Source organism: Thalassophryne amazonica, chromosome 5, assembly GCF_902500255.1.
Source record: "Thalassophryne amazonica chromosome 5, fThaAma1.1, whole genome shotgun sequence".
Taxonomy (NCBI): domain Eukaryota; kingdom Metazoa; phylum Chordata; class Actinopteri; order Batrachoidiformes; family Batrachoididae; genus Thalassophryne; species Thalassophryne amazonica.
This window is the reverse complement of record NC_047107.1, coordinates 55,178,590-55,198,808: the sequence shown is the minus strand read 5'-3', so window position 1 is coordinate 55,198,808 and position 20,219 is coordinate 55,178,590.

Sequence of the window (20,219 nt, the reverse complement as noted above, 5' to 3'; positions counted from 1 at the left end):
TAAACACCTTGGTGTGGTATATACCAGACATTTCCTATCGTCGGCTTTGAGTCTGTCTTTTCAGCATCGCCATCTCTGAAAACTCCTTCCATGAACTTCACATAGTCATTTTTAAACTTAGGATCTCTGTCCAGTTTCCTTTTGAGGTGCTTCAAACGAACCAGAGCCAGACTCTTGTTGTTTGGGAGTTGGGGGCGTGCCTTAAATGGAAGGGGCATTTCAAGATGACCATGCTCATTTTGATGGATCCCTTCTTTTAGGATTTGGAGGAATTGGATATCCTCTTGCGATATATCACTCTCGTTTGGTTTGGTATCTGCAAAATCTGACTCGAGTACTTTAATAATGGCAGTTGGGGTTACGGGGGGTATCTCTTTCACAGCCACACGATGACATAGACCAGTTACATTGCTTGCATTTGCCAACTGTGGTGCCCCTCCTACAATGCTCCAGCCTAGGTCTGTTCTGACAGCATAAGGCTCGTTGTCATCTCCAGTGATGACCTCTCTGGGAGCTAGGGCTCTGGAACAGTCGTAGCCTATCAGCAATCCAACTGCACAGTCCATTAAAGGGGGAATCTCTTGAGCAATGTTTGCGAGATGTTTCCATTTGCTGGCTGTTTGACAAGTAGGAATGTGTGTGCGCTCAAATGGAATGAAGTCTCTTGTGTAAGCTGGAGGTAGGTCGATGCACGTATTGGAGAAGAATCCTCTGACCATAAGTCCTTGTGCTCTTTGACTCTTCACAATAGTGTCCCTTTTGACCATAGTTGCGAGCTTTAGTTTTACTGGCTCTAACACTGCCTGCAGCTTTCCACACACTTCCTGATCAACAAACGTGTGGGTGCTTTGCGTATCTAATAGCGCATACACCAAGGTTTCACTGCTAGGAGAATTAGTTGACGAAATCCACACTGGCACAATCATTGAGGTGCTTCCATTCTTACTTCCTTCCACTGAACAAGAGAGTGAGGCCATGTTCTCATCTGCTGTAATTTGTACAGGTTTGTCTGCTGGAGAGTGATCTTCATGCAGAGGAGTTGGATGGCTTCTTTTGCATATGCTGCACGTGGCTCTGTTTTTACAGTCTTTAGAGATGTGACCTGTCCTCAGGCATGCAAAGCACAGTTTGTTTTCATGTACATAGTTTTTCTTATCATCCACAGACATTTCTGTTAGCCTTGGACATTTATGTATGGTGTGATTTTCTCCACAGCAAATGCACTTGCTTGTGCTGGAGTTTTGTGGCGGTATGTCTCTTTTCTTTTGCTTATCAGTGTCTCTTATCTTTATTTCCTCTATGTCAGACTTAGCTGTGAAGGTTGCAGTGTCTGAAGCCTTTACACGGGTGACAAAGGCATTTGCTTTTGTGCGTTTTGTTTCTCTTGCTAGGATTTCTGCAGGTGGCTTTAAAGCGTGTAAGGACGACACTGGGTTACAGGCTATGCGTGCCTCCTTAGAGATAAAGGAGGCAAAGTCTTTAAAGCTTGGATAGTTCTCACTTTTATCCAGCTGTTCTGTTACATAGCGATTCCACCTGGACGTTATCCAATCTGGGAGTTTGACCAACAACTTCTGGTTCTCCTCACAATCATCTAGCACTTGTAGACCTTTTATGTGAGGCATGGCATTGCTACATGTTTGCAGGAAATCACTGAATTCTCTCAGTTTGACATACTCTTTTCCCCCGATTTTTGGCCATTTGTTGAGTTTCTCTCTGAAAGCACGTTGCACTACAAATGAATGACCATATCTTGCATTGAGCCTATCCCATGCTTCCTTATAGGCTTCCTCATCTTTACGGTAGAAACTACCTTCAAGAGTAGATTTAGCTTCTCCTGCTATGTATTTTTGCAGATAAAATAGCCTGTCTGCAGGATTTGAGCATCGTCTCTCTATTAGAGCCTTAAAACTTGTGCTCCACTCTATGAACTTTAAAGGTTCACCGTAAAACACAGCAGGCTCTGGGGCAGGTAACCGAGTGAGAGCTATTGACTCTTGAACCATCTGTACAATGGCTGACTCATTTTTTGTGACTGGCTGATCATCACGTTCAATGTAAGAGGTGGACAGCGTAGGGCTTACTTTGCCGTGTGCACATCTCTCACTTTTTTCTTTAATCTCCTCTTCTGTGTAGACTTTCAGCTTTGCCTGCATTACTTCAATGTCTCTTTGGTTTTCAAGTTTTTTCAATTGTTGACGATGAGCTTCAATAGCTTCTTCCAATTCCATTTCGGCTTTCTTTGCAGCTAGTTGTGCGGCCGTCTCCGCTCTCTTGTTTGAGATGCTAGGTGACTCAGAGAGATGGTCAGAATGAAGGCTGTGTGTAGTTACTCTGGAAGCAGTAGATCCATATATTGATCTGGCATATTCGTTATCAAGGAGCATACGTAATCTTGCCTTTTCTGCTACAGCATCAAACCCATTTTCTTCTTCTATTAGTCGTAGTCTCATTAACCGCACCAAGTCCAAAGTTACAGCAGAGCATGCATCAACTTTCCTCCGAATTTCTTGACTTGGGACGGCTTGCCTTCTAATGTTGTCATAGGTTTCTTTCAATTCGTAATCAAGCATTTCAACATCATCCATCATGTCACACAAGTCCTTTCCTGAGCATGCTTCCTTTAATCTTGTGCGAGTATCTCTTACTTTAGTTTTCCACTTGTCATAGAGTGATTGGAACTTCTTTTGCTTTTGGTCTAACTCCTGTTCCTTGAGTTCTTGCATTTTAGGTGTAAAATGTCTTTCACGGGAGGATTTTCTTATTTCTCTTCCAGACTGATCAGTTATAGCATACATTTCCTTTGGTCTTACAGCTGCCTCTGTATGTACTTCCCCTTGTTCTTGGGGCTCATGGTCGAATTGGTTATCATTTTGTAACAAGGAATTGTCATTGGAAGTCATTTTGTATTTTTCTTGCTTTATTTTCTGTCGTTTTGTTATTCATTTGACTCTTTATTTATCCATCAGTAGCTCTGGCCATTCATAACTACACAATTTGCCCTTAAGATGCGCATTTGCACTTGGTCTTGCAGCTGCAGATGAAACTTTGAACTCTGAAGCCTTGGCTTGCTGCAGGATGCGAAGAACTCTGGCGCCGCCTTGTGGGTGTAGGACGAAACAGCCTCAGCACGATGGATCAGGTGACGTTTTCACTGTAGCTACGCTGGTCTGCTCAAAAAGGACTTCACGCTCCTTACTGATGTCCACAGACATTTATTTCTTTATTCAGCTCGTGTAACAGCCATGGAACAACCGTGGGTAACAACCGTGGGTAACACCCGTGGAACACCGTGAAAACGTGTGCGCCTGTTTGACCAGCAGTAGAATGACACCATAAGCAGATTCTGTGTCTTATATGAGTTTTACGTGCTGCTCTGACTTTCCTTGTCCCCTTTTCTCTCCCGCTCTACACATATGCCCTTCCGGGTCGAGCAATTATGTGGCTTATTTCCTCTTCAGCACAGGTAATTTCAAAATAAAATAAACATCTTAAGCTGTAAAGCCGTGTTACACATAGCCTTAAATAATCGTGCAGTTATTTACCAAAATGAACAAAGGAAATTTTGTATCATATTCCTGTTGTCGTGGTAACCTATATACAATTCATTTTGGCGTCAGTTACGGGGGGGGGGGGGGTTCGGGGTGTTGGTTTTTTTTTGTTGATTCCCTGTTCCACCTCCGGCTTCAGCGTGCCTTTGAGCCGTATGCCATCGGCGTGGCTGAGGTTTGGGGCAGTGGAATATACCCGCAGCTGGTGGCTGGTTTGGAAGTCGGAGGGGTGGCGCCGTTTTGTGCCGCCTGCCATTACCGCTGTTCCACTCCTCCCGGTTGACTTCTGGGGTATAGTCATGGTTGGTGACGCTGGACGTGTTTCCAGTTTCCACTGCGCCGAGGGGGTGGGGTTGGGGTTGTTTTGTTTGTATGTTTTTTTTTTTCCTTTTGTTTTTCCCCCCAGTTTCTGCCCTCAGGGTGTGACTGTGGTGTCCTCTGTGTTATGTGTCGACGCGGGTTGAGGAGCGGACCTGCGTCAGACAGGACCCAGCGCTAAAAATAACCAGAAAGCGGTTCCAAACAGAAACTATTTATTATTCACCTGTGCTTAAAAGTGTAAAAACATAAAAACAACGTCCCTCTGGTGGAGTGATTCGTGGCTCGCTCTCCAGCGCCCGCAAGGATTAAAGCCGGCGCTCCTGGACTTCCTACCACCGCCAAACACCCCCCAGGTGGACACGACAAACTGATTCTCTGTGAAGCAAAGAGAAGGTGAGGTAAGTCAACAGATACAACTATATCTTCCAATAAACACACGCTATCAGCAACACACTCAGGTCAGTGTCCTTTTTTTACTTTATGCAAATGAGCAGCTTCTCACAACAAGTGGAGGATCACTTATCCTTCACGCCACAGCAGTGAGAAGCAAACTGCACAATTCTCTTCACAATTCCAGTATACTGTGTAACAAAACACCAAGTTACTATCAACAATTACTTAAACACTTAATTACCTTTAGTGTGTGCTGACAGCATGTGTCCTCACCCCTCCCTGCTTCACGGGCTCGATGTGTCAAAACCCAGGCGCGGTCCTCAGCGTCTCACAAACGAACGTCACAAGGTCGAGTTCCCGGCAGTTCTGCTCAAATCACACATGACTTAAATGCAGAACGCCATCCAATTATCTGCTTCAGCTGCAAGTCGTCCAGGTTGCACGTGAGCACCAATCACAGGTGCTTTCCGTGATGTTGATGAGGGTGAAGACTCTTCAGCCAGCACCTTCTTCACAGACAAATCAGCCCTCATGCCACCTGGAGAGCAAAGAAAAGAAAAGAACACCAAAACATCCAGCCACGCCCCCCCAACACACAACACTCTGGGGGGGAAAGGGCTGTGGGTCCATCTAGCCATAGACGGCCGGGGCTGGGTCCGTTGGTCATGAGGGGGGGCGTCTCCTGGGGTTTGATGGAACGGTCCTCTGGGAGGCGCTGGGCGTCCCCGTGGGTGACTTTGGATCCCAGAGGGACCTCGGCTGTGGTTATTACTCCTGGAGCTGGCGGGATGTCCTCTGGGGGGTGTTGGTCCCTACATGTCGTTGGGGGGGGGGGGGGGGGGGGTGTTAGCATTTTTATTTGCAAGCTTAAGTTTGGGTTGTTTTTCTTTTCTCCTCTTCCCAGGGTTTGATGGGACGGTCCTCTGGGGAGGGGGGGGGGTGGTTTGGTTGTTTGTGTTTGTCTTTTTTGTTTTATGACTAATCAGACTTTAAACATGGTTGGACAAAGGCTGACCGCACAGGTTCAAGAACTCCTGGTCACACCTGTGCAAATTGACTGACAGAAACAAGGGCAAAGATGCAGTCAGAGGAGAAGACGTCAACCATTCTGTTAGATGAAGATTCTGTTGGAAGATGAACGCAGATACGGTTTCCAGCCATGGTCCCTGGAGGGGGGTGTTTCTCCTGGGCCAGGTTTGTGTGGTCGCCGGGAGGCTTCCCGTGAGGGTGGGGTGCTGTTGTATGGCTGGGGGTGCCTGGCTGCCTTTTGTTTCTGTCTTCTGTTCTGTCTTTTGTTTTTCCTTCCAGGTGGCTTGCATTCAGGACTGAGTGGCTGTGTGGCTGAGCTATCAGGACCTCACCCTGATCACCTGAGGTTGGTCATGTGCAGCTCGTCAGGACTCACAGCTGTGGTGCACCTACATGGATTGGGGCATGGTTGCATTTAAGGCTGGAGTACACAGTGTGTATTTGCCAGAGACTCGACCTTGTGACCAGACAGGTGAGATCGTCGTCTCGAGAGCCATCTCATCATCATGGATGCAGAGACCGTACCAGGTTTGATGCATGGTCTGTGAAAGAGGAGGGGGTGAGGTCTCACACTCGTCAGCACACTTCCTGAGGTACGTTAGGTTTTGTGACTAACATTAGTACAGTCAGTAAATGTGGTGTCCCTCACACCTTATTATATTGAGCTGTTATGTTAGTCGTTTAATCAGCTTCCACTGCAGTGAAGAATGTGAACTGGGTGTTCCATGCCTGCAGGGTGGGAAGCTGATTAGTGATTAAGCCAGGAAGTGTTTGCTGTTTATGTACACCTTTGAGTGGTCTCTCTGTGTGTGGAGTGTGGATTCACATAATGGTTTCTTCTTTCACAGACTCGGTTTGTCGCGGCCACCTGGGGGGTGTCGGCGGGGTCCTTGGGTCCGAACTGTTTCTGGCTCCGGACCGTTTGTGCTGCTGGGAGCACACCGTCATTCCACCATGCCAGACCGCGCACTCATTTGTTATATTGTAGCACATCACTGTTATGTTATTAAATTCAGTTATCCTTTGTACCGTGCTCTGCTTATTTCATACTGGGTCCTTCAAACGCTGGTCGGTTCTCCGTCCTGCGTCCGACACATAACATAAGCTCTAATGTGATATTTATGACTTATAAGTTATAATGCTTATACTGTTCAGTGTTCAGGTGTAATTGAATGAGAGAATGAGGCATTCACAAATAAATCTGTTCTTTAAACAGCTCAAGAGTTGACATTTGTGTCATACTTTTAACTTAAATATTGCAAAGACTGTAAGACATTTAATATTATTGAATTATCTGACTATAGAATTGTCATCTGATATAGAATATTACAGATTTACAGTCCAGTTAACTATGTTTTTTCTTAAAAATATGGGAAGGAATATGGGTCATTGCCCACTGGCGGCCCAAAGAAATGGTATGGCCCCAGGCCCTGGGAAGTCTAAATCCGGCACTGCCGCCCGCTGTGCGTAAACAAATGACACCATAGCGCACACGCAGCCAAAGAACTGTCCCCAGAGGAAAACATAAAAAGGCGAGAAGTGTGTTTGTTGGTCCCAATATGGATATTCTGGATGATTTTCTCATGGATAGTACGACAATGAACAGCGCAGCCAAAGCAGCCAGCTTGATGAGGACGAGCTGCTGAATTCGGAGAGCAGCGACACGACAAAAGTTAAAGTGAGCCAACTTGTTATGTATGCGTTATGTGTTGTGTATCTCAGTAAAGCGATAATAATGCAAATAACATGCTTTACGTTCATGCCCAGTCGCCTAAACATTCTGCTAACTTGGGCGAATATCGGTCATTTTGGGCGACTGGGCATGAACGGAGGGACTCAGAAAATGCATACCGCACGACAACAGCATGTTATTGTATTAGTATAGTACTGTTATTAAGGGCTTGTGTGTTTATATGTGTACTTCAGCGGGGAGCGAGTTGGCACAGTATCTGCATGTGGATTGTAGTGGTGGGCCAGTTTGGACCAAAAGCCAGATTTTTGTTCCAGTCCAGCCCTGGTCTTCAGCGTTTTGTGTAATAAATAAATTTAGAGGAATTTTTTTTCCATCAATAAATCAAATGGTAAATGGACTGCATATTTATAGCGCTTTTCAAACTGCATCAGACACTCAAAGTGCTTTACAGTAATGCCTCACATTCACCCCAATGTTAGGGTGCTGCCATACAAGGCGCTCACTACACACTGGGAACAACTAGGGGATTAAGGACCTTGCCCGAGGGCCCTGAGTGATTTTCTGGTCAGGCTGGGATTTGAACCAAGGATCCTCTGGTCTCAATGTCAATGCTTAGCCACGAGACCATCACCTTCCCAAATCTGATTTGCACATAAAATGCACCTTATAACAAGGGCCAAATAATTCCATATTTTCTGGGATTGCCCAAATATCTCCCCCTACTGGACAGATGTGATTAAAACTGTGCAACAAATCATGAGGCAACTTTTGGAGGAGAGCTTCGGTGTGTTTTATTTGGGCAACATCCCAGCTGGATCGGATTAAAAAAAAAGAGATACCTTTTGCAAATATTACAGGCAGCCTGCAAGAAGGCTGCAACATAGAACTGGCTGAGGCTTGAGTCACCAACTCTTTCCGACTGGATGGACAGTGTACATGAACTTGATGCTATGAAGCGGATAACCTACTGTCTCAGACGTTCCTTTGAAAAATGTGACAAATATTAGGAAACAACAGAAATATTTTCTTGACTTGTAATGACATTTGATTTTTTTTTTTTTTTTAAACCTTGTGGAATATGCAGGCTCGGCACCAGAAAAAAAATATTAAGGGGGCGATGAGTTTATCACAGGGGGTGGGGTCGCCCCCCCAAAAAAAGTGCGCACCGGAGGGTACGCATGCCTCTGAGCGTGCGTAATGAATTGGGTGCGCTCCTGGAAAGCTCATGTATTTAGGCTACACCGTTGTAAGAGACTGACTGAGTAAGAGTAAAGAGTGATGACAGTATTTTTTAATTATTATTTGAACGTATAGACCCTCGGTCAAGTGATCTCCTGCATACCACAAAACCAAACCAACAACTGATCTGAGAAACGACACGAGACAGTAGATTAACCCCACATACAGCCCTCCATCACAAGCGCAAACACAGCGCAGTTGGGCATGACAGTCACACAACGGGTCAAAGATAAACCTTTCATGTACATATATTTACAACAATACATAACTTTAATATCTGTCATTGCGGGCGACTGGCCGTGAACGGAGGGACTAAGAAAATGCATGCCGCACGACAACAGCATGTTATTTGCATTATTATCACTTTTTACTGAGATACACAACACGTAACGCGTACATGAAAAGTTGGCTCACTTAACTTTTGTCGTGTCGGCTAGCTGGTGCGCGCTGCTCTCCAATTTAGCCAGTGCATCCTCATAAACCTGGCTGCTTTAGCTGCTGTTCATTGTCGTACTATCCATGAGAAAATCATCCGGAATATCCATATTGGGACCAAAACACACTTTTCGCATTTTCATCTTTTCCTCTGCAGAGAGTTTTTTTTTTTCCCCCTCTGCGGACAGTTCTTGGGCTGCACATTATTTGGTTTGTCGGACATTTGGTTGATTTATTACGTCCGCCAGGGATGTAATAAAATTGCCTGAGTTTATTTATTTGTCTGTCTGTTAGCAGGATTACGCCAAAACTACTTAACAGATTGTGATGACATTTTCACCACCAATAAATATTAGGCCACGGAAGAACCCATTAAAGTTTGGAGTTGATCTGTACTCTAGATCAAGTTTCACTTTATATAGGCTTTGAAGGATTAGCAGTTAGCATTATGTCAAAACTACTGCACAGATTTTGATGAAATTTAACACATAATACATATTAGGCCATGGAAGACTCCATCAAATTTTGGGGGTGATCTGGGTCTGAATCCAGATTCTGGATCAAGATTTCACTTTATATAGTTTTGAATTACGTTAAAACTACTTCATGGATTCGCCCATTGATTAGGCCATGGAAAACTCCATGGAGATGATCCAGATGCGAATCCACATCCAGATTCTGGAGCAAGACTTATATACCCTTTGAAGGATTACATCAAAACTACTTCACAGATTCTCACCAAATTTTCACCACAGCAATCTTATTAGGACATAGAAGACCCCATTAAATTTTGGAGGTGATCCGGATCTGGATTGGCAGATTTCAGAAATCTGATTGCTGTTGTTGTTTCGTTCTATGTAAAACTGAAACGTAATAAAAATGTTTTAAAAAATATCCTCCTCATTACCGTCACCTAGTTATTTCATTAAATTAATACTGAACTGTACTGAACCATTTTTGTGTAAAATTGTGTCCATTACCTATTAGTCATTTTTTGGGGTATTCTATCGTTTCACATTTGATGTGTGGATTTGACGTACTACCGGCAATGTGAACAAAGCTCCTGCTGCGGTTGTACAGGGACCAGATAGCCCTTAGCAAAGAACCCCGTACTCCCGGAGCACCCCCCACAGGGTGCCCCGAGGGACACGGTTGAACGCCTTCTCCAGATCCACAAAGCACATGTGGACTGGTTGGACGAACTCCCATGAACCCTCGAGCACCCGATGGAGGGTGTAGAGCTGGTTCAGTGTGCCACGACCAGGACGAAAACCACACTGCTCCTCCTGAATCCGAGGTTCGACTATCAGTCGAATTCTCCTCTCCAGTACTCTGGAATAGACCTTACCGGGGAGGCTGAGGAGTGTGATCCCCCTGTAGTTGGAACACACCCTCCAGTCCTCCTTCTTAAACAGAGGGACCACCACCCCGGTCTGCCAATCCAGAGGCACTGTCCCCGAACACCACGCAATGTTGCAGAGGCATGTCAACCAAGACAGTCCCGCAACATCCAGAGACTTAAGGTACTCAGGACGGATTCCATCCACCCCAGGAGCCTTGCCACCGAGGAGCTTTCTGACCACTTCTTGACTTCGACCTGGGTGATGGATGAGTCCACCTCCGAGTCCCCAGTCTCTGCTTCCTCTTTGGAAGATGTGACAGTGGGATTGAGGAGATCCACGAAGTATTCCTTCCACCGCCGACAACATCCCCAGTCAGGGTCAATAGCTCCCCACCGGCACCATAGACAGTGCCGGTGGAGAGCTGCTTCTGCCTCCTGAGGCGTCGGATGGTTTTTCAGAATTTCTTTGAGGCCGACCGATAGTCCTCCATGGCCTCCCCGAACTCCTCCCAAACCAGAGTTTTTGCCTCTGCAACCGCACAGGCTGCAGCACGCTTGGCTTGCCGGTACCTATCAGCTGCCTCCAGGGTCCCACTTACCAACAAAGACAAGTTGGACTCCTTCAGCTTGACGGCATCCCTTACTTCCGGCGTCCAGACATGGGGTCAAATACTTTGCATTGTATTTAAATAAAAATACTTTAGATTTTCAAATTCCAAATACTTTGTACTTTTTCAAATACAAATACTTTATATTTTGAGAATTTCAAATACAAATACTTTCTATGAACTATAAACAACAAATCAACACAAAAACTGATAAACCGGTGACAATTTATTGTGAAAATAGCATGACCAAATACTATTGATAAGTAAAGGATTGAATGTTTTATCACAAATTCACTATTATAATATCACAGGCAATAATCAAACTATCACAATCTATATTCAACACGGTATCACAGAGATTCCCAAGTTTGAAAAGTATTTAAAAAAGTTATTTGTAAAAGTATTTGGAAATACTGTTGGGAAAGTGTAGTGACACGGACCCACAACAGGGGGCGTAAATGAACGGACAATGAAAGAGTCCAATATGAACACTTAACTGTTGTGAAAGAGCACAACCAAAACACAGAGGATTACAGAATTTATGCAGTCAGTCAGTCCACAAAGGTGACGTGTGGGCAGGCTTGAGGATAGAAGACGTCTGTCCTGAGAAGAACCGGAACCACACGATTTCCTCCGCCACCGAACCTGGAGAATACTAGCGCCGCCAAGTCCCGAGTTCCCAGGTGGCCACCGTCTCCGAATGTCGGATCTGGTACTGCTGGCGAGGAGCCAAAACAGTAAGATGTGGGTGCGTGCGCACCCAGTAACAACAATGGTGGGAATACCACCTCCACCTCTAATCCAGAAAACTGGCACGTGCAGTAGTAGTGAGTACTTATCAACAGTTTGGCGTGGGGAGCGAAGACGTCAGCTCTCCACGTATCACAAACTCAGCCTCCAGCTGCGAGCACTCACAGAACTGACTGCAAACAATACAGAAGCAAACATTGTCTGAAAAGACAAAAACAACGGCTGAGAAAGTTACCTTCACAGGTAGATGATATCTCGGCAACGAGGTGGAGATGACGTCCGGTTTTTATGGAGTGGAATGATGAAGTGAAGATGGGTGACAGCTGTCATGAGATAATGAGTGACAGCTGTCACCCCCGGCTGTGTCCGTGGCGGCAGCGCCCTCTCGTGCCTGAAGCCTGCACTTCAGGCAGGGCGCCCTCTGGTGGTGGGCCAGCAGTAACTCCTCTTCTGGCGGCCCACACAACAAATACTTTGGATCGGCGATGTATTTGAAATACAAAAACAAATACTTTGAATTCAAAATCAGAAAATACAAATACTCCGAAAAATGTATTAAAGTATTTTCAAATACAAATACTTTTGTATTTGGCCCCATGTCTGCCGGCGTCCACCACCGGGTCCGGGGATTGTCGCCTCGACAGGCACCAGAGACCTTGCGACCACAGCTACCAGCAGCCGCATCGACAATGGAGGTGGAGAACATGGTCCACTCGGACTCCATATCTCCAACCTCCCCCGGGATCTGGAAGCTCTCCCGGAGGTGGGAGTTGAAGACCTCGCTGACACAAGGTTCCGCCAGTCGTTCCCAGCAGACCCTCACAATACATTTGGGCCTGCCAGGTCTGACCGGCTTCCTCCCCTCCCAGCGGATCTAACTCACCACCAGGTGGTGATCGGTCGACAGCTCAGCTCCTCTCTTCACCTGAGTGTCCGAGACATGTGGCCGAAGGCCAAATGATACGACTACAAAGTCGATCATCGATCTCCGGCTCAGGGTGTCCTGGTGCCATGTGCACTTATGGACATGCTTGTGTTCGAACATGGTGTTCGGGATGGACAAACTATGACTAGCACAGAAGTCCAACAACTGAACACCACTCAGGTTCAGATCGGGGAGGCCATGCTTCCCGATCACCCCCCTCCAGGTCTTACTATCAAATGCAACTATTGGTAATTTTTTAAAAGTAGGTCAAGGTCACCGGCCTTTGAACCCATGCGAAGTACTCCTCCAAGGTATGTACCCACCAAATATGAAGTTTTTGCGAGTAATAGGTGCCAAGCTACGTTGCGCCGAATGAATTACAGACAGAAGGACAGACAACCTGGATGCTATATGCCTCGCAAGCGCCGCACAGAGAAAAAAAAAAAAAAAAAATTAACACCTGCCTTAAATAAGCACAGGACATTATGTGCATTAAAAAGAATTACATTTGGTTAAGTCACTTTTCTTCCCCAAGTCCACTGCACAGTGGCATGTTCAAGCCTGATTTATAATTCTACAACTTCGTGGCCATGCAAGGACATCGTGGGCCTGACCCTTTTAAAGTTGTAAGTCATGTTGGTGGCTGTCATCTTGTCCTAACAGTAGGGGTGTGACATGAGCATGCTACTTTGTACAATCACAAACCTCCAAACAAACAGTACAGTAGTGTTCAGAATAATAGTAGTGCTATGTGACTAAAATGATTAATCCAGGTTTTGAGTATATTTATTATTGTTACATGGGAAACAAAGTACCAGTAGATTCAGTAGATTCTCACAAATCCAACAAGACCAAGCGTTCATGATATGCACACTCTTAAGGCTATGAAATTGGGCTATTAGTAAAAAAAAAGAAAAGAAAAGGGGGTGTTCACAATAATAGTGCATTCAGTCAGTGAGTTCGTCAATTTTGTGGAACAAACAGGTGTGAATCAGGTGTCCCCTATGTATTCTCTTTGAAAGCCTGAGGAAAATGGGACGTTCAAGACATTGTTCAGAAGAACAGCGTAGTTTGATTAAAAGGTTGATTGGAGAGGGGAAAACTTATATGCAGGTGCAAAAAATTATAGGCTGTTCATCTACAATGATCTCCAATGCTTTAAAATAGACAAAAAACCAGAGACGTGTGGAAGAAAATGGAAAACAACCATCAAAACGGATAGAAGAATAACCAGAATGGCAAAGGCTCACCCATTGATCAGCTCCAGGATGATCAAAGACAGTCTGGAGTTACCTGTAAGTGCTGTGACAGTTAGAAGACGTCTGTGTGAAGCTAATTTATTTGCAAGAATCCCCCACAAAGTCCCTCTGTTAAATAAAAGATGTCCAGAAGAGGTAACAATTTGTCAAACAACACATCAACTGGCCTAAAGAGAAATGGAGGAATATTTTGTGGACTGATAGAGTAAAATTGTTCTTTTGGGTCCAAGGGCCGCAGACAGTTTGTGAGACGACCCCCAAACTCTGAATTCAAGCCACAGTTCAGAGTGAAGACAGTGAAGCATGGTGGTGCAAGCATCATGATATGGGCATGTTTCTCCTACTATGGTGTTGGGCCTATATATCGCATACCAGGTATCATGGATCAGTTTGGATATGTCTAAATACTTGAAGAGATCATGTTGCCTTATGCTGAAGAGGACATGCCCTTGAAATGGGTGTTTCAACAAGACAATGACCCCAAGCACACTAGTAAACAAGCAAAATCTTGGTTCCAAACCAACAAAATTAATGCCTCACAGATGTGAAGAAATCATGAAAAACTGTGGTTATACAACTAAATACTAGTTTATTGATTCACAGGATTGCTAAAAAAGCAGTTTGAACATAATAGTTTTGAGTTTGTAGCATCAACAGCAGATGCTGCTATTATTGGATTTGTGAGACTCTACTGGTACCTTGTTTCCCATGTAAGAAATATACTCAAAACCTGGATTAATCTTTTTAGTCACATAGCACTACTATTATTCTGAACACTACTGTAGATGCAATTTCCCTCCAGGAATTGTGGGTCATTTGAACGCCTTTTTCCGACTGTTGTAAAGTTGGTCACATTTGTGGACTTTTCTGCCAAACAGTACACATCTAATCCATGATCCAAATGTAATCATGTGCGCACTGCAAAAACTTACCAATTACCGCCATTGTGGTCTGTCATTTAGGAAGTGCACATCTGGCTCCGGAGAGGGTTTGTAGCCACACAGAGCGTTCACCACACCCAGAGATGTGTGAAACTAACACATTATGCCACAGGCAGCATTTTGTTAATAATCGCCCACCTTGAATAAAGGCCTGCCTTGTTTTGGTACTGGGTCTGAGCACTTCAGGAAAAATAGAGGCTCAGGTTTTGAATCAAAGAAATGTATGAAAAATGTCTTCAAAAGTGGACTGTTAATCAAGGGGTGTTGTGAATGGCACTCCCTCCCCCACAACACCCTCTTTCCATCTAGATTCACCCTGACTTGCAGTCTGAGCAGGAACAACCAAGAATTTGCACATTTACGTGGAAAACGCAACCTGATTGAGAGGTAAGATTTTATGAGCATACTGTACATCATGCCATTGTCTGGAAGAGATTTTAGGCATATTTTCGTAAGAAAAAAAAGTTTGTTAGTGTGTCACAGGTCTGCAGCTGTTTTTAATTTGACCACAGGGAGGACACTCAGACTTTGAAAGAAAAGTATGTTTGTAAACTTGTGGACACACAGAAACAAAACATTCTAAAAATAGGTTTTTAAAAACATTTTGAAGGTGGCACAGATGTGTCCCAAGGATGCAGTATTTTTAATTTTTTTAATCTTGCATCAACGCTACGTTTTGGCAGCCCAATAGACAGAAATCTGTCTTAACAACATAACTTCAGGTTTATCCTCCATCTACATATGTCCAGGAGTATAAGCCATTACGTTGTAATTTAAAATGACAAAGTAAAATGAAACAAATGCCTGGAAGTCCAAAACCCAGTTTGACATTTTACTCCAGACCATGTGTTGGCAAATTAGGTGATCTTCATTTCAACTGTTGAATATGCAATTATAATGTACAGGGATGAGATTGGCAAATTCGATTTTCAGAGGAAAATAAGCCAGGGTCCAGGGTGGAGCCCTGGCCAGGGGGTCGGGGACAAAGTCCCCCTGAAGCCAAAGCATTTTTGCTGTTTTAAAACATGTAAATTGCACTAAAATGATATTAAAAACTACTATAAATGCCAGGTGTTCATATCTATAATTCAAACTGTAAACCCTTACTAAGACCATCTACTGTACATGTGTATTTTTGTGACCAAAATATTTTTTCATAACTAGACTTACTTGATTTGCAGCATTCTCCACTTTCACCATGGCACACTTGTCAACAAACATACATGTAAGGGCGGGAGAAACGCATATATAACCTTTGCGCTGATTGGTCATAAGCTTTGTAATAACCAATGAAAATGTGCGTAAGTAATAGCTTCGATTGCGCTTCGATACCGTCTCGGTTTTGATGATTTGTTGGAGGGAAAACTACTGAATATTGGAAGTTGAAAGACGCATTGTTACGCAGATGATACCCAGCTTGATCTATCCATGAAGCCAGAGGACACACACCAGTTAGTTAAACTGTAGGAATGTCTTTCAGACTTAAAGACATGGATGACCTCTAATTTCCTGCTTTTAAATTCAGATAAAACTGAAGTTATTGTACTTGGCCCCACAAATCTTAGAAACATGGTGTCTAACCAGATCCTTACTCTGGATGGCATTACCCTGACCTCCAGTAGTACTGTGAGAAATCTTGGAGTCATTTTTGATCAGGATATGTCCTTCAATGCGCATATTAAGCAAATATGTAGAACTGCTTTTTTGCATTTGCACAATATCTCTAAAATTAGAAAGGTCTTGTCTCTTATTTCTTCTAGGCTGGACTATTGTAATTCATTATCAGGTTGTCCTAAAAGTTCCCCGAAAAGCCTTCAGTTAATTCAAATGCTGCAGCTAGAGTACTGACAGGGACTAGAAGGAGAGAGCATATTTCACCCATATTGGCCTCTCTTCATTGACTGCCTGTTAATTCCAAAATAGAATTTAAAATTCTTCTTATAAGGTTTTGAATAATCAGGTCCCATCTTAGCTTAGGGACCTCACAGTACCATATCACCCCAATAGAGCGCTTCGCTCTCAGACTGCAGGCTTACGGGTCGGTCCCACCGAGTGGAGGAGGAGTTAAGAAGGAGCCACGCACCCTGTTTTTTTGTTTCGTGAGCTATCGTGGCATTATAGTGGCTCAGAGTGGCTCTTAGAGGCATTATCTTCAGTTAACGAGGCTCCTCCTGAGCATGGCGCTAATTTCAAGATGTTCAAAATTTAGCAACAACAGCGTGGCGCAGTTTGTGTTCGAGTTACTTCGACGGCTTAGAGGCATTTCCGTGGTGCTTACGAGTCTGCAAAAAGTCCATTATCTGTGCGCCTGGCACCTTTGCAGGACCTGAGAGGCTATTTTTGGAGCGGCTCCTCCTCCTGTGCACACAGTTGCACCTGCTCTGTGCGCTGGACTCTATATTTTGTAGTGGATTGATCATTTTCTGCCAAACCTTGGATGTTGAAAACACTTCTAATCACTTCTGGCATCACAGAGGACTGCTTCATCTGGACACTTTTTTTCCTCTTTCCTGCTCCATGTGGGATGTATTTTGAACAGCTTAAGGTAATTATTTTTAATGTTTGAAGACATAACACAAAGTTAAAAGTTGTATCATGGTGACTTCTAAGCTGCGGAATAAATAAATAAATATATAGAAAATGATCCACAGGTGTATATAATAAAACGGCCACCTCATTCTAAATACAGAACGGCACCGCACCGAAGAGTGCTTTTGCAGAAATAAACGGACGAACACAGTCAAAAGTGGATTCACATTGTAAAAATGATTGTTTAAAGCCAGGGAAAAAAAATAAAGCCAGCAAGCCACGGATGTAAAAGAAGCGCGGCTGTCCATGAAAGGACAACAGCAGCGTGCGCGCAAAAGAGCGCTTTTGCAGAAATAAACGGACGAACACAAAGTTAAAGTGGATTCACGTAAAAATGATTGTGCTTAAAGCCAGGGAAAAAATAAAGCCAGCAAGCCACGGATGTAAAGGAAGCCACTTACAAAGAGCAGAGAGGCGGCTGTCCATGAAAGGACAACAGCAGCACGCACGCAAAAGAGCGATTTTTCAGAAATAAACGGACAAAGTTTTGTGTGTTTAAAGCCGCAAAAAAAAAAAAAGCCAGCGAGCCGCGGAGCCAGCGAGGAGCAGAGACGGCTCTCCAGGAACCGGTGGTTCGGGTCTAACTGGTCTGGTGCATTACAGGTGGACAGCAGCCTGGCGCACAGTGCACAACTGTGGAGTGTCTATTTTTGGACTGCGTTTAAAAGAAAAATAAAAGAACGTACATCTTTAAATGCTGCTGTGAATCTGAATTGAAAACCCACACTTTAAAGGGACCAGGTGAGGGAGGGCTGGAGGTTTGGACCAAACTCATACCTAAACGTGCGCCAACATGGCGTTATCATGGCACTACGTGGCTTAATGTGGCCGATGCAAGCCATTCAAGGCTGTAATGATACATGGTCTTGGCTCACTAGAGGCTGCTACGTGGCACGAGGGGTACAGAGAGGCACATAGAGGCACCTTCATAGTGGATACATGATAGATGAAAACATGGGTCATTCTTGAAATAATTACCCCACACCCATTCATGGCACCTCCTTCAGCCTTCATTATTCGGTGGGACCGAGGCTTTACTTGTAGTTCCTAGGGTTTGTAAGAGTAGAATGGGAGGCAGAGCCTTCAGCTTTCAGGCTCCTCCTGTGGAACCAGCTCCCAATTCGGATTAGGGAGACAGACACCCTCTCTACTTTTAAGATTAAGCTTAAAACTTTCCTTTTTGCTAAAGCTTATAGTTAGGGTTAGATCAGGTGACCCGGAACCATCCCTTAATTATGCTGACTGCTGGGGGGTTCCCATGATGGTTTCTTTTTATTCACCTCTTTTTGCTCTGTATGCACCACTCTGCATTTAATCATTAGTGATTGATCTCTGCTCTCTTCTACAGCATGTCTTTTTCCCGATTCTCTCCCCTCAGCCCCAACCAGTCCCAGTAGAAGACTGCCCCTCCCTGAGCCTGATTCTGCTGGAGGTTTCCTGTTAAAAGGGAGTTTTTCCTTCCCACTGTCGCCAAGTGCTTGCTCACAGGGGGTCGTTTTGACCCTTGGGGTTTTTCTGTAATTATTGTATGGCTTTTGCCTTACAATATAAAGCACCTTGGGGCAACTGTTGTGATTCGGCGCTATATAAATAAAATTGATTTGATTGATTTGTTGTGGGACTACTATAGGTGCAGTGATCGCTTCTTGGTGATGAGGCCACAGCAGGATGCACACAAAATTAAGTCTTAATGGTGGTTCGGCCTAACCAAGAGAGGCCACTTGTTTCTGAGCAGTGGCGAGCGGTAGAGGATAAGCGCAGGGTTACAGCACAAGCTAAACACGTGAGCAGTTTAAATGCAGTTATCGGGCTATTGAATAGGATTTTAAAACTTCATGCAGCTCCTTTATGCACCAAATGTAAGCGCAGGCTAAACATCTAGAGAGAGACCGTTCATTATTGTTACAGCAGGACATGCAACTCATATCCAACATGAGTTATCTGTAACTATAAGATTCAGTGACTTTCTTCTTGGAATCTCCATGGAAATGTGAGTGTTCAGAATAGTAGTGCTGTGTGACTAAAGAGAGGCATCTTCTGTCACAGCACTTACAGGTAACTCCAGACTGTCTTTGATCATCCTGGAGCTTATCAATGGGTGAGCCTTTGCCATTCTGGTTATTCTATACATTTTGATGGTTTCCCGTTTTCTTCCACGTCTTTTTTTTTTGTCCATTTTAAAGCATTGGAGATCATTGTAGATGAACAGCCTATAACTTTTTGCACCTGCATACAAGTTTTCCCCTCTCCAATCTACTTTTTAATCAAACTATGCTGTTCTTCTGAATAATGTCTTGAACGTCCCATTTTCCTCATCTTTCAAAGAAAAAAAGCATGTTCAACAGGTGCTGGCTTCATCCTTAAATAGGGACACCTGATTCACACCAGTTTGTTCCACAAAATTGACACACTCACTGACTGTATGCCACACTATTATTGTGAACACCCCCTTTTCTTTTTTTTTTTTCTACTACTAGCCCAATTTCATAGCCTTAAGAGTGTGCATATCATGAATGCTGGGTCTTGTTGGATTTGTGAGAATCTACTGGTACCTTGTTTCCCATGTATAACAATATACTAAAAACCTGGATTATCTTTTTAGTCACATAGCACTACTATTATTCTGAACACTACTGTATATAGCACAGAAATTAGGAAAAGTTATACACACACATACATATACGAGGGCTGTCCATAAAGTATAGGTCCTTTTTTTTTCAAAAACTATATGGATTTGATTCGTTTTTACGTCAGTCATGCTTGAACCCTCGTGCGCATGCGTGAGTTTTTCCACGCCTGTCGGTGACGTCATTCGCCTGTGAGCACTCCTTGTGGGAGGAGTCGTCCAGCCCCTCTTCGGAATTCCTTTGTCTGATCAAATTTTTTCTAAACCTGTGAGAGACACCGAAGTGGACATGGTTCGAAAATTAAGCTGGTTTTCAGTGAAAATTTTAACGGCTGATGAGAGATTTTGAGGCGATTCTGTCGCTTTAAGGACTTTTCACGGTGCGAGACGTCGCTCAGCGCTCTCAGGCGGTATCATCAGCCTGTTTCAAGCTGAAAACCTCCACATTTCAGGCTCTATTGATCCAGGACGTCGTGAGAGAACAGAGAAGTTTCAGAAGAAGTCGGTTTCAGCATTTT